The following is a 16373-nucleotide window of genomic DNA, read 5'->3' as shown; positions in this document are numbered from 1 at the left end:
TCATATACTGGTGTATTAAAAAGGGTGGACTTGTAACACTCTGGTTAATTTTTATGAACATCAGATATAATTTCTTGGAGACGAGAAGACCTATCAAGACAATCTTGGTGTCATTTTAAAGCTAAGGATGTTCTGTTTCCAGTGATATGCATTTCATAACATTTGGACATACGAGGTCTATTAGAAAAGTATCCGACCTTATTATTTTTTTCAAAAACCATATGGATTTGAATCACGTGTGATTGCGTCAGACAAGCTTGAACCCTCATGCGCATGCGTGAGTTTTTCCACACCTGTCGGTTGCGTCATTCGCCTGTGAGCAGGCTTTGAGTGAGGAGTGGTCCAGCCCCCTCGGCGGATTTTCATTGTCAGGAAATGGCGGAATGATTTGGGCTTTTTTTCCATCAGAATTTTTTCAGAAACTGTTAGAGACTGGCAGGTGGAAACCATTTGAAAAATTTATCTGGCTTTCGGTGAAACATTTACGGGCTTCACAGAGAATAAGGACTGTTACTACAGCTTTAAGGACGCTCGGCGCGCCGCGCTCCATGCCGCCATCGAGAGCCACAAACCACCGGATCATTTCTAAATGGATGGCTCTGTGGAGCTGGGACCGTCATGTGCACTTTCTCTGGTTATCACAAGAGCTGGACATCAACCATTTTCCGGCAGATTTCACTTTTAACAAGAGATTTTGTCGAGCGGAGGCTTCGCGCGTCACGACCGATTCGCTGATGGAGCGAGACAAAGGAACACCTCCGTTTTGGTCTCACAGGACGGCTTTGAGATGGCGTTCAGACAGCTGTCGGTGGTTTTTCCATCGAGTGATTATCCGAGAAATTGTGGATGTACCTGGACATGCCAGAACATGTCCAGGCACATCCACAATTTCTCGGATAATCACGGATAAGACCAAAACGGAGGTGTTCCTTTGTCTCGCTCCATCAGCGAATCGGTCGTGACGCGCGAAGCCTCCGCTTGGCTTTCCATGACAAAATCTCTTGTTAAAAGTGAAATCTGCCGGAAAATGGTTGATGTCCAGCTCTTGTGATAACCAGAGAAAGTGCACACAACGGTCCGGCTCCACAGAGCCATCCGTTTAGAAATGATCCGGTGGTTTGTGGCTTTCGATGGCGGCATGGAGCGCGGCACGCCGAGCATCCTTAAAGCCGTCCTTAAAGCTGTAGTAACAGTCCTTATTCTCTGTGAAGCCTGTAAAATTTTCACCGAAAGCCAGATAAATTTTTCGAATGGTTTCCAGCTGCCAGTCTCTAACAGTTTCTGAAAAAATTCTGATGGAAAAAAAGCCCAAATCATTCCGCCATTTCCTGACAATGAAAATCCGTCGAGGGGGTGGACCACTCCTCACTCAAAGCCTGCTCACAGGCGAATGACGCAACCGACAGGCGTGGAAAAACTCACGCATGCGCACGAGGGTTCAAGCTTGTCTGACGCAATCACACGTGATTCAAATCCATGTGGTTTTTGAAAAAAATAATAAGGTCGGATACTTTTCTAATAGACCTCATAAATCAAGGAACGTTTGGTCTCTTGAAATAATTTGGTCAGGGCTCGACTCGGCAGTGGTGGTGTTGGTGATTCAGTAAAAAATACAGTCATTTTTTGCCCAGATGTCTTTAAATATGGTATGAAAGAACAGGCTCTTCAGAACATTGTGACACCAGTTCCATAGATTTTCCATGAAAATGGACTGAATAATGCTATTTTTTGCAAAAACAGGTCAATTTCTAGAAAATCGACCAAAAAAAAATTGAATTCCAATACATTTTTCATTTATTCATGTCACATAAATTGGCTTTTTCTCTACACCTAAATGGAATGATTAAATCCAGAAGGTTGCATTTGAAAGGGATACATGTATATACTTTACATAATGAATTTTGAAAGAATGACCATTTTGGCCCTGTTACACTTTTTAGGCCCAGTTTGAGAAATGCAACCTGGAGCTAACAGGTGAAGCTACTGACAGCTAAAAGTACTAATGCTGTTAGCGTACAACATTAAATCCGACCAGAATTTCACTACAACAGAGGCGTAAGATCCGTTCAGAAGTTCAGTGACTTGATGTCTCTTCTGTACAGGTAAGGTGAAATTAAATTGTCTATTTATTATAATTACTGTACAGTATTTTGTATAAGATGTTATGCATATTCTTTGTATTTTGTCTGCCTTTTATGCATGAAATGCTGTTAAAAAGGTAAAAACAGTGTGTTCTTTTTGGGGGCAGGAACTGATTAATCCATTTGACATTGTTTCTTATAGGAAAATTAAAGAGAAGTAAATAGAAGTTGGACATAGTCTGAAAAATTGCCAGGCAAGTAAATAGGAGTAGGAAGCAATATCCAGCACGAAAGTGCAAACCTCACACATTATTTACCTGCACTGCAAGAAATGGGACCACCCCAACTCCTATTTACTTGCACTGCCGAAAATGAGACCACACCGCACTACAATTCAATAATACAAGACTCCACCCAACTATTAACCACACCCTACTATTATACACCCAATTCCTATTTAGTCTTCCGAGGGTTACAGACCCAACTCCTCATTACTTTGCTGGGAAGTGCTAGGCAAAAGTGGCAGAATACCAGGCATGCAATTAGGTAGGACCTGGGAGCAAGACTAGTCAAACAAAATTTTGCCTGAGAGTTCTAAAACCGAGGTTCCATTGTAATTTAAAAAAGTGGCAAATTGCTGTAGAAATTTCTCAAACCAACAGTTTAATTTGTTCCTTATTACAGGAATAAAATAGAGCTACAACCCCTGGCAATAATTATGGAATCACCGGCCTCGGAGGATGTTCATTCAGTTGTTTAATTTTGTAGAAAAAAAGCAGATCACAGACATGACACAAAACTAAAGTCATTTCAAATGGCAACTTTCTGGCTTTAAGAAACACTATAAGAAATCAGGAAAAAAAATTGTGGCAGTTAGTAACGGTTACTTTTTCAGACCAAGCAAAGGGAAAAAAATATGGAATCACTCAGTTCTGAGGAATAAATTATGGAATCACCCTGTAAATTTTCATCCCCGAAACTAACACCTGCATCAAATCAGATCTGCTCATTACTCTGCATCTAAAAAGGAGTGATCACACCTTGGAGAGCTGTTGCACCAAGTGGACTGACATGAATCATGGCTCCAACACGAGAGATGTCAATTGAAACAAAGGAGAGGATTATCAAACTCTTAAAAGAGGGTAAATCATCACGCAATGTTGCAAAAGATGTTGGTTGTTCACAGTCAGCTGTGTCTAAACTCTGGACCAAATACAAACAACATGGGAAGGTTGTTAAAGGCAAACATACTGGTAGACCAAGGAAGACATCAAAGCGTCAAGACAGAAAACTTAAAGCAATATGTCTCAAAAATCGAAAATGCACAACAAAACAAATGAGGAACGAATGGGAGGAAACTGGAGTCAACATCTGTGACCGAACTGTAAGAAACCGCCTAAAGGAAATGGGATTTACATACAGAAAAGCTAAACGAAAGCCATCATTAACACCTAAACAGAAAAAAACAAGGTTACAATGGGCTAAGGAAAAGCAATCGTGGACTGTGGATGACTGGATGAAAGTCATATTCAGCGATGAATCTCGAATATGCATTGGGCAAGGTGATGATGCTGGAACTTTTGTTTGGTGCCATTCCAATGAGATTTATAAAGATGACTGCCTGAAGAGAACATGTAAATTTCCACAGTCATTGATGATATGGGGCTGTATGTCAGGTAAAGGCACTGGGGAGATGGCTGCCATTACATCATCAATAAATGCACAAGTTTATGTTGATGTTTTGGACACTTTTCTTATCCCATCAATTGAAAGGATGTTTGGGGATGATGAAATCATTTTTCAAGATGATAATGCATTTTGCCATAGAGCAAAAACTGTGAAAACATTCCTTGCAAAAAGACACATAGGGTCAATGTCATGGCCTGCAAATAGCCCGGATCTTAATCCAATTGAAAATCTTTGGTGGAAGTTGAAGAAAATGGTCCATGACAAGGCTCCAACCTGCAAAGCTGATCTGGCAACAGCAATCGGAGAAAGTTGGAGCCAGATTGATGAAGAGTACTGTTTGTCACTCATTAAGTCCATGCCTCAGAGACTGCAAGCTGTTATAAAAGCCAGAGGTGGTGCAACAAAATACTAGTGATGTGTTGGAGCGTTCTTTTGTTTTTCATGATTCCATATTTTTTTCCTCAGAATTGAGTGATTCCATATTTTTTTCCCTCTGCTTGGTCTAAAAAAGTAACCGTTACTGACTGCCACAATTTTTTTTCCTGATTTCTTATAGTGTTTCTTAAAGCCAGAAAGTTGCCATTTGAAATGACTTTAGTTTTGTGTCATGTCTGTGATCTGCTTTTTTTCTACAGAATTAAACACCTGAATGAACATCCTCCGAGGCCGGTGATTCCATAATTTTTGCCAGGGGTTGTATATCTTATTATTCGTGTTACCATGGCTAAGAACTGGATTCTTCGACAGATGCCAAGATCATCAATTCGCCGACATCAGTGTTTTTAAGAATGTGAAGTATTACTGTACAATGGTTTAGAAAAACGTACTGTGTAAACGTCTTCTATCTATCCAATATTGATTAGAGTTGCGTCTCACAAATGCCTAAGGTGGTAAATTGGGAAGAAATAGTCATGAATAATTTTAGATTTTGCTTAAACCTCAAACTCGCTCTGAATTTCTTCTGTCACATCCAAGCTCAATATCAGTGTCCTTCATTTTTAAAAGTAGAATTTTGATCCTTTAGGCCAATAAAGTGGTTACACAGCTATACAGCCTTCAAATTTGACAGTTGCAGCACTGCATTGGTTTGTATGTTTAACCAAACAAAATACACTTCTTCAATGGTTGCTGATTGAATCCCAAACCTGAAGTAAACAAGTAAAAAGCCTACCAGGAGGGTGGTCGAAAAAGTATGTTCATTCCCAGCTGCGTGCTGTATGAACACACAAACTAGGATCACTCCTTCAACAGTTCCAATCACTATATAAACAGTCTTATAGTGAAATCACGTATTTTCAGTCTTAATGTTGTCTGCTTGAGGAGTAACAGTGCTTTGTATGCACCTGATCCTGTCAGATCTCATAAGTGAAGCAGCAGCTGGGAAACAGCTATAAGAAAGACCAGATGTGCATTTGTCCCTGTACAACTGACGCAGATGTGAAGGACTGTCTCTGTTGTGGGTGTGATTACCGATCCAACAAATCAATCCAAGGGGAAACCCTTAATAGCGACGTCAAACTGAAGGATGCAAGACTCAACAGACTCAACAAGCTCATCAGGAGAGCTGGCTCTGTCTTGTGAGTTGAGCTGGAGTCTGTGGTGGAGGTGTCAGAGAGGAGGATGCTGAGGAAGCTGCTCGGCATCCTGGACCTCCCACCCCCTGGATGCCACACTGACATCCTGACAGAGCACCTGCAAGCCATAGACTGAAACCACAGAGGTGCACCACAGAACGCGACAGAACGTCTTTCTTATCAGACTCTATAATCCACCCCACCCCCTTTTGCAGGTTGAATGCATAAGGAACAGAGTTATTTAAAGTTATGTGCAATATTGCCAAACATCTTGTGCAAATGTCTTCTAGTTATTTCACATAAATTTCTTGTACAGTAGTGTTCAGAATAATAGTAGTGCTATGTGACTAAAAAGATTAATCCAGGTTTTGAGTATATTTCTTATTGTTACATGGGAAACAAGGTACCAGTAGATTCAGTAGATTCTCACAAATCCAACAAGACCAAGCATTCATGATATGCACACTCTTAAGGCTATGAAATTGGGCTATTAGTAAAAAAAAAAGTAGCAAAGGGGGTGTTCACAATAATAGTAGTGTGGCATTCAGTCAGTGAGTTCGTCAATTTTGTGGAACAAACAGGTGTGAATCAGGTGTCCCCTATTTAAGGATGAAGCCAGCACCTGTTGAACATGCTTTTCTCTTTGAAAGCCTGAGGAAAATGGGACGTTCAAGACATTGTTCAGAAGAACAGCGTAGTTTGATTAAAAAGTTGATTGGAGAGGGGAAAACGTATACACAGGTGCAAAAAATTATAGGCTGTTCATCAACAATGATCTCCAATGCTTTAAAATGGACAACAAAAAAACAGAGATGCATGGAAGAAAACAGAAAACAACCATCAAAATGGATAGAAGAATAACCAGAACGGCAAAGGATCACCCACTGATCAGCTCCAGGATGATCAAAGACAGTCTGGAGTTACCTGTAAGTGCTGCGACTGTTAGAAGACGCCTGTGTGAAGCTAATTTATTTGCAAGAATCCACCGCAAAGTCCCTCTGTTAAATAAAAGACATGGGCAGAAGAGGTTACAATTTGCTAAAGAACACATCAACTGGCCTAAAGAGAAATGGAGGAATATGAGGTCTGTCCAAAAAGTAACGGACCTTTTTATTTTTTTCAAAATTATATGGATTTGAATCACATGTGATTGCATCAGCCAAGCTTGAACCTTCGTGCGCATGCGTGAGTTTTTTCACACCTGTCGGTTGCGTCATTCGCCTGTGGGTAGGCTTTGAGTGAGCACTGGTCCACCCCCTCGTTGGATTTTTATTGTCAGTGAAATGGCTGAGAGACTGCCACTTTGCTCCATGAAATTTTTCTCAGAAACTGTTAGAGACAGCCAGTTGGAAACCATTCGAAAGATTCAGATGGATTTCGGTGAAGATTCTGTCGGCGCCACACGGATTAAGGAGTGTTAAAACCTTTTTAAAGATGGCCCACAGCGGCGGAGGGCGCGCAGCGCACCAAGCGGCCATCGACTGGCTGAAACGACCGGATCATTTCTAAACCGAACGCTGTGTTGATCCGGGACATCATGTGACTACCACAGAAATGGCAAGAGAGCTGGACATAGCACTTTTGTGGCACATTCCACTGTTACAGGAGATTTTGTAATGAAAGACGTGCGGAGGATTTCGCGCGTCGACACGGAGCTGCTCATTGCGCGCAAAAAAAAAAAAAAAACACCATTCCATGTTGGAAGTATCACAGGACATGTTGTGGCATGTCCAGCTGTTACACAATTTCTCGGATGCTCACTTGACTGAAAAGCCATCAAAAGCTGTCTGAATCTTCTGAATGGTTTCCAACACGGACGTGTTTTTTTTTTGTTGCACGCAATGAGCGGCTCCGTGCTGACACGCGAAATCCTCCGCACGTCTTTCATTACAAAATCTCCTGTAACAGTGGAATGTTCCGCAAAAGTGCTATGTCCAGCTCTCTTGCTATTTCTGTGGTAGTCACACGATGTCCCGGATCAACACAGCGTTCAGTTTAGAAATGATCCGGTTGTTCCAGCCTGTCGATGGCCGCTCGGTGCGCCTCGCGCCCTCCGCCGCTGTGGGCCGTCTTTAAAAACGTTTTAACACTCCTTAATCCGTGTGACGCCGACAGAATCTTCACTGAAATCCATCTGAATCTTTCGAATGGTTTCCAACTGGCTGTCTCTAACAGTTTCTGAAAAAAATTTCATGGAGCAAAGCGGGAGTCTCTCAGCAATTTCACTGACAATAAAAATCCGACGAGGGGGTGGACCAGTGCTCACTCAAAGCCTGCCCACAGGCGAATGACGCAACCGACAGGTGTGAAAAACCTCACGCATGCGCACGAAGGTTCAAGCTTGGCTGATGCAATCACACGTGATTCAAATCCATATAGTTTTTGAAAAAATAAAAAGGTCCGTTACTTTTTGGACAGACCACGTATTTTGTGGACTGATGAGAGTAAAATTGTTCTGTGTAAGCATCATGATATGGGCATGTTTCTCCTACTATGGTGTTGGCCCTATATATCGCATACCAGGTATCATGGATCAGTTTGGATATGTCAAAATACTTGAAGAGGTCATGTTGCCTTATGCTGAAGAGGACATGCCCTTGAAATGGGTGTTTCAACAAAACAATAACCCCAAGCACACTAGTAAATGAGCAAAATCTTGGTTCCAAACCAACAAAATTAATGCCTCGCAGATGTGAAGAAATCATGAAAAACTGTGGTTATACAACTAAATACTAATTTAGTGATTCACAGCATTGCTAAAAAAGCAGTTTGAACTTAATAGTTTTGAGTTTGTAGCATCAACAACAGATGCTACTATTACTGTGAACACCCCCTTTTCTACTTTTTTTTTTACTAATAGCCCAATTTCATAGCCTTAAGAGTGTGCATATCATGAATGCTTGGTCTTGCTGGATTTGTGAGAATCTACTGAATCTACTGGTACCTTGTTTCCCATGTAACAATAAGAAATATACTCAAAACCTGGATTAATCTTTTTTAGTCACATAGCACTACTATTATTCTGAACACTACTGTATGTGCAGGCTCACACATGGGTGTGATAGAGATCAAGAAAAACACAATAAATTGCATTGTTTGACTGCAACACAACAGCAATGAATTGGCGCCAACTGCTGCTGATTCATACAATATGTCCGACGATCCACAGACTGTACATTGTGCCAGAGAAAAATTCTGTCAAAACAGCTATTGTACACAAATACAATTAATCTCCAAGCACCTCAGCTATGACAAACCAGCAGTGTCGATTCATACAGTACAATACATCTTCACTTCTGCCTCTGTTAATATTGAAAAATACAACCACAGTCTTAGTCCAAAGGAGCGAATAAGTGCTCTTCTATCTGAGGACAGCTATAGATATGAATAGACAGCCTTATATTAACTCCAGGATGGTTTTCCAAAGCCCTCCACTTTGGCGGCTGGGACAGACATAGCACGATTCAGCTCGAACACTGCTCCTACTGTTTACCTTCACTCTGTTTCCCTGGAAACCACGAACCGACCGTTCAGAGACTCCATGTCCCTGAAGGCCCCGCACGCCTGGAAAACCCCTGGGCCAAACGACCCGACTCCTGTAGAAGCTATAGTATGGAAAGCAACCAGGTTCATTGGGGCATAATTTTAATTTCTGTACCTGCCAAACCTTCATGAAAACAGAGTTCCTGAAAGATTTGCATAGCTAATTCCAATGCTAGTGTGTTTGTACATGCACTTCATAGTAATAAGAACAAACACAGCTGCTGGACTCACATCGTTACTTTTATTTTGAACAAAACATTGTGTCCTTGCTCTGACTGTACACACATAGCAAAGTGTATCCACTGCTAATAATAAATACACTGATACATGTGTCATCTGAAGCCTGTAGCCGCTGGCGCACTGTGACCCACGCTGCTAATCATGCACCATTCATAGAGGTTGTAGCTCATCTTAACTCAGTTAACTATGTCAAGGGGGTTTACGTCATCCTCTCATGCTGTCATTTTGTTTAATAGCTGGATTACTCCAAAACAGAGATTAATCAAGACTTACCTATGCACACCATCATTTTGATGGAGTGCATAAGTGTACATCATTTTGATAGAACTATTGTTTTTGGAGACATTACGGATATTACGTAACAACAGCGAACAAGGGACATTGATAATTACATTCTGCACTCACACCAGACATGGGGTCAAATACTTTGCATTGTATTTAAATACAAATACAAATACTTTAGATTTTCTAATTCCAAATACAAATACTTTGTACTTTTTCAAATACAAATATAAATACTTTATATTTTGAGTATTTCAAATACAAATACAAATACTTTCTATGAACTATAAACAACAAATCAACACAAAAACTGATAAACCGGTGACAATTTATTGTGAAAATAGCATGACCAAATACTATTGATAAGTAAAGGACTGAATGTTTTATCACAAATTCACTATTATAATATCACAGGCAATAATTAAACTATCACAACCTATATTCAACACGGTGTCACAGAGATTCCCAAGTTTGAAAAGTATTTGAAAATGTATTTGGAAATACTTGGGATAGGCAATATATTTGAAATATAAATACTTTGAATTCAAAATCAAAAAATACAAATACAAATACTTCAAAAAATGTATTTAAGTATTTTTAAATACAAATACTTTTGTACAACTCCTGGCAAAAATTATGGAATCACCGGCCTCGGAGGATGTTCATTCAGTTGTTTAATTTTGTAGAAAAAAAGCAGATCACAGACATGACACAAAACTAAAGTCATTTCAAATGGCAACTTTCTGACTTTAAGAAACACTATAAGAAATCAGGAAAAACAATTGTGGCAGTCAGTAACGGTTACTTTTTTAGACCAAGCAGAGGGAAAAAAATATGGACTCACTCAATTCTGAGGAATAAATTATGGAATCACCCTGTAAATTTTCATCCCCAAAACTAACACCTGCATCAAATCAGATCTGCTCGTTTGTCTGCATCTAAAAAGGAGTGATCACACCTTGGAGAGCTGTTGCACCAAGTGGACTGACATGAATCATGGCTCCAACATGAGAGATGTCAATTGAAACAAAGGAGAGGATTATCAAACTCTTAAAAGAGGGTAAATCATCACGCAATGTTGCAAAAGATGTTGGTTGTTCACAGTCAGCTGTGTCTAAACTCTGGACCAAATACAAACAACATGGGAAGGTTGTTAAAGGCAAACATACTGGTAGACCAAGGAAAACATCAAAGTGTCAAGACAGAAAACTTAAAGCAATATGTCTCAAAAATCGAAAACACACAACAAAACAAATGAGGAACAAATGAGGGGAAACTGGAGTCAACGTCTGTGACCGAACTGTAAGAAACCGCCTAAAGGAAATGGGATTTACATACAGAAAAGCTAAACGAAAGCCATCATTAACACCTAAACAGAAAAAAACAAGGTTACAATGGGCTAAGGAAAAGTAATCGTGGACTGTGGATGACTGGATGAAAGTCGTATTCATTGATGAATCTCGAATCTGCATTGGGCAAGGTGATGATGCTGGAACTTTTGTTTGGTGCTGTTCCAATGAGATTTATAAAGATGACTGCCTAAAGAGAACATGTAAATTTCCACAGTCATTGATGATATGGGGCTGCATGTCAGGTAAAGGCACTGGGGAGATGGCTGTCATTACATCATCAATAAATGCACAAGTTTACGTTGATATTTTGGACACTTTTCTTATCCCATCAATTGAAAGGATGTTTGGGGATGATAAAATCATTTTTCAAGATGATAATGCATCTTGCCATAGAGCAAAAACTGTGAAAACATTCCTTGCAAAAAGACACATAGGGTCAATGTCATGGCCTGCAAATAGTCCGGATCTTAATCCAATTGAAAATCTTTGGTGGAAGTTGAAGAAAATGGTCCATGACAAGGCTCCAACCTGCAAAGCTGATCTGGCAACAGCAATCAGAGAAAGTTGGAGCCATATTGATGAAGAGTACTGTTTGTCACTCATTAAGTCCATGCCTCAGAGACTGCAAACTGTTATAAAAGCCAGAGGTGGTGCAACAAAATACTAGTGATGTGTTGGAGCGTTCTTTTGTTTTTCATGATTCCATAATTTTTTCCTCAGAATTGAGTGGTTCCATATTTTTTTCCCCTCTGCTTGGTCTAAAAAAGTAACCGTTACTGACTGCCACAATTTTTTTACCGGATTTCTTATAGTGTTTCTTAAAGCCAGAAAGTTGCCATTTGAAATGACTTTAGTTTTGTGTCATGTCTGTGATCTGCTTTTTTTTTCTACAAAATTAAACAACTGAATGAACATCCTCCGAGGCCGGTGATTCCATAATTTTTGCCAGGGGTTGTATTTGGCCCCATGTCTAACTCACACACCACTCCAAATCATTATAGAAACTTTGCATAATTTATTACCACCCTTGAAAAATGTCAGCTACCTATTTTAGAAACACTACCCAATCTAGAGCACGTGGATCCCCACGGGCAATGCGCTAGTTTCTTTCAATTCATGGTGTAGAGATTACTTTTCACTGTGAGTTTAAAGAGCATCATTTTAGAAATTTTTATATAATAAGCCTGAATTTTAATCATAAAAATTTTAAACATGTAAAAGCTCAAAGGTGCACAAACATTTTCACATCACTGTAGTGGGTAAATTTAAAAAAAACATTGCTTTGGTTTAAACATTAAAATTGTTTAAACCAAATTGTGAAATGGTCGAGCAAGCCGACTGGAGTTCGATTCTGAGAGATGTCTCCAACCCTCTTCATGGTGAGTTTCAGCTGCTCCCTTCAGGTCGGAGGTTCAGGGTACTAGCTTGTAAAACCAAACGTTACAAAAACAGTTTTGTACCAGCAGCCATCAGTGCTGTTAACAAGTAACAGAAACTTAAATATAACTTATGTATTTATTTTTGTATAGTCTCTTTTACCTTGTTTTTATGAATAGCACATTTTTATTTTTATTTATTTATTTAGTTTTTAGCGTTTTGGCTTGGTATGACATGTTTTTAGCCTTTTTTTTATTGATGTTTAAACTCATCTTGTCTTTATTCTACTTGGGGCTGTCCTTGTTGTTCTTTAAGCTTTTTAGCACTGTTGTAGCTTTGTCTTGTTCTGTGTTTTGCTGTGTGTTTACCAAACGAGATGACTCACTCGCTGTAAACTAATTTTACCCAAGGGTATAATAATAAATTGAATCTGAATCTTGAATCTGAATCTAAATTCTGTATCCAAGTACACCAAAGTGGTCTTGTGTATGATCTCAAATCAAACTAAACACTTTTGCTGATGAATCACTGATGTTTATTTCTGTGCATTTAAAGGAAATAAGCATCCATCTCCATTAACAATACTGCATAAAGTACAGGGATGAGAGCAACACTAGTTGAAATTAGTTCTCACTTCTCAAAGCTAATGAAAAGGAGTCATTGAAAGAAAACAATCATGTGCTCTGCTATATTTAGCAGTCAAGTCTACAGTGAGACATAATTACAGAACATTCCTACTAGAATAAGCTGCACTGTATCTGGTCTCACCCTGTCATCAGGACTAACTCTTCCAGTATGTCAGCGCTACATCTGGTCCATCTTGCTTGAGTACTTTTTTTCTCTCTGCCATCTACCTGAACTGTTGTGTGGGCCGCCCGAAGAGGAGGTACTGCTGGCCAACGCCAGAGGGCGCCCTGCCTGTAGTCGGGTTTCAGGCACCAGAGGGCACAGTTACGTCCCAGGAGTCAGGACTGACAGCTGTCATTAATCATCATCACTGCACCATAAAAGCCTGGAGGAGACACCACATCTCTACCGAGATATCAGTTTACCACTCAGGTAACCTTCTCAGCCTTTCTCTGTGCCGTACGCACATACTGAATGCTAACCTGTTTGCAGTCGTTACCTACCGTAACTAACAGCCTGGAGCTGGTGTGTGGGAAATTTGGAGGAGTCGGCGATTCCGCTCCTAAATTTCTTCGTGTTCAGTAGGCACTGCATGAACTGGTTTTCCTGCTGCCTGAGAGTGAAGTACTTGTCACTCCAGAAAGAACTGTGAGTTTGCTGACTGCTTACTGGGTGTCCACACACCCACCATTAACCTGTTTTTGTTCCTGCCAGCAGTACCGGATCTGACAGCTGGAAGCAGAGGCCACCTGGGGACTCGGGACTTGGCGGCTTCGGTATACTGCAGGTCTTCGTTGGCGGCGGAACCTTGTGGGCCCCGGCTCTTCTCTGGATAGGCGTCTCCTACCCTCGGGCCTGCCCACACGTCACCTACTGTATTTTGTGATGGACTGTCTAAAAGCAGTATTCGACCTGTTGTGCACTTTTGCCACAATAAATTGTATTTATTGGATTATCTATTGACCGTTCATTTGCACCCCCTGTTGTGGGTCCGTGCATTACACTTTCCACAACAGGATATCTCGGCCAATGTCATGGATCCCGAGGGGCACAACCCACCCGTTGAACAGTCAATGGAGACGCAAGGTGCACAGGCTTCTGCAGGAGGAATAATGGGTGAGTTGCAGCAATTTTTGGCTGCCTTCACTGCTCGGTTGGATTTGGTAACCGAGCAGAATGTACTACTCAATCGTAGGATGGAGGCTCTCACCGCACAGGTGGAAGCGTGTGCACACGGCGCGGCTGCCGCTCCTCCTCCTGCTGACCTGTTGCAGAACAGGGACCCTCCAGTGGTCGTTCAACGGACACCCCCCCCCCCCCCAATCCCCTGAAGCATACATAAGTCCCCCGGAGCCGTACGGAGGCTGTGTTGAGACGTGCGCATACTTCTTAATGCAGTGCTCGCTCGTCTTCTCTCAGCGTCCTGTAATGTACGCGTCAGACTCCAGCAAGGTGGCTTATGTTGTCAATTTGCTTCAAGGTGAGGCACGCGCCTGGGCTACGGCGCTTTGGGAGCAGAATTCACGGCTCCTAACGACTTACACTGGGTTCGTACGGGAATTCAGACAAGTGTTTGATCACCCTAATCGAGGCGAATCTGCTTCCACTCTGCTGCTGTCCATTCGACAGGGGCGTCGGAGCGCTGCAGAGTATGCAGTCGACTTCCGTGTCGCGGCCGCTAGGGCCGGCTGGAATACGGTAGCGCTTCGCGCCGCCTTTGTAAATGGACTGTCTTCGGTCCTGAAGGAGCACCTGGTGGGTAGAGATGAGCCGCGGGATTTAGACGGGCTTATTGATTTAGTCATATGTTTAGACAACCGATTGGAAGAACGTCGACGGGAGCGAGACGAAGGACGTGGCCGGGCACGCGCCGCCCCTCTCCCTTCCCGGTCCAAAGCAGCCCCGCCTTCCCCACGCTCCAGAGCCAGAGTGTGCCGTGTGACGACAGCTCCCCCTGCTGACGAAGCTATGGACACGAGCAGGGCCAAAATAAAATTAGAAAACAGACAGAGGAGGCTGGCCCGCGGAGAGTGCTTTTTCTGCGGCTCTAACGAGCATTTGCAGAAACAATGCCCCAAGCGGTTAAACACCAATGCTCGCCTTTAGAGACTGGGCTTAGGGTGGGCCATAACACACACGCGGGTAATGCACGAAAATCTGCATGAATCCCAGTCGTGATCCTCTGTGGGGATTTAACCCTTCAAGCCCCAGCACTAATCGACACGGGGTCAGAAGGGAATCTGCAAGATAGCAGATGGGCTAAAGAAGTAGGGCTCCCTCTAGTGGCTCTTCCTTCACCAGTGAGGGTACGGGCACTAGATGGCACCCTTCTTCCACTAATCACACAGACACAGCCCGTAACACTGGTTGTGTCTGGGAATCACAGAGAGGAGATTGTGTTTTTTGTAACACCTTCTACCTCTAGAGTTATTTTGGGCTATCCATGGATTAGTAAGCACAATCCCCGGATCGATTGGCCGTCTGGGGTTGTGGCTCAATGGAGCGAAGCCTGCCACCGGGAGTGTTTACGATCCTTGGTCCCACCCGGTGTGACTGCTAAAGAGGAGGTTCGAGTCCCTCCCAATCTCACTGCAGTGCCAGTTGAGTACCACAATCTTGCTGACATTTTCAGCAAAGATCTGGCACTCACGCTTCCCCCGCATCGACCGTATGATTGTGCCATTGATTTAATCCCGGGTGCTGAGTATCCGTCCAGCAAACTGTACAACCTCTCATGCCCCGAGCGAGAATCGATGGAGACCTACATCCGGGACTCCTTAGCTGCCGGGTTGATCCGGAACTCGTCCTCCCCGTTAGGTGCTGGTTTCTTTTTTGTGGGCAAGAAGGACGGCGGACTCCGTCCATGCACTGATTTTAGAGGGCTGAACAAGATCACGGTTCGCAACCGATACCCATTGCCCCTGTTAGATTCAGTGTTCACACCCCTGCATGGAGCCAAAATATTTACGAAATTGGATCTTAGGAATGCATATCACCTGGTTCGGATCCGGAAGGGAGACGAATGGAAGATGGCATTTAATACCCCGTTAGGTCACTTTGAGTACCTGGTCATGCCGTTCGGCCTCACTAACGCCCCCGCGACGTTCCAAGCATTGGTAAATGACATCTTGCGGGACTTCCTGCATCGGTTCGTCTTCGTATACCTAGACGATATCCTCATCTTCTCCCTGAATCCTGAGACCCATGTTAAGCATGTACGTCAGGTCCTGCAGTGGTTGTTGGAGAACCGGCTGTTTGTGAAGAGCGAGAAGTGCGAGTTCCACCGTACTTCTTTGTCCTTCCTGGGGTTCATAATCTCATGGGCTATAGTCAGGTTGTTGGTCCCCTTACAGCCCTGACCTCCCCAAAAGTTCCCTTCTCCTGGTCGGATCGGTGCGAAGCCGCGTTTAGGGAGTTGAAAAGCCGGTTTTCAACTGCACCAGTTCTGGTGCAGCCCGATCCTTGCCGCCAGTTTGTGGTGGAAGTAGATGCCTCTGACTCAGGGATAGGAGCCGTGCTGTCCCAGAGCGGGGAGTCCGATAAGGTTCTCCACCCCTGTGCCTATTTCTCCCGCAGGTTGACCCCAGCAGAGCGGAATTATGACGTCA

General features: G+C 42.6%; 1 protein-coding gene across 1 annotated transcript in view; it reads right to left on the bottom strand.

Moving 5' to 3' along the window:
- Nucleotides 1-16373, bottom strand: part of jmy (junction mediating and regulatory protein, p53 cofactor) — a 58372-nt gene that overhangs the window by 29470 nt on the left and 12529 nt on the right. The window lies entirely within an intron of this gene.

Source organism: Thalassophryne amazonica, chromosome 17, assembly GCF_902500255.1.
Source record: "Thalassophryne amazonica chromosome 17, fThaAma1.1, whole genome shotgun sequence".
In the NCBI taxonomy this organism is placed as follows: Eukaryota; Metazoa; Chordata; class Actinopteri; order Batrachoidiformes; family Batrachoididae; genus Thalassophryne; species Thalassophryne amazonica.
This window is presented reverse-complemented; position numbering and strand designations above follow the sequence as displayed.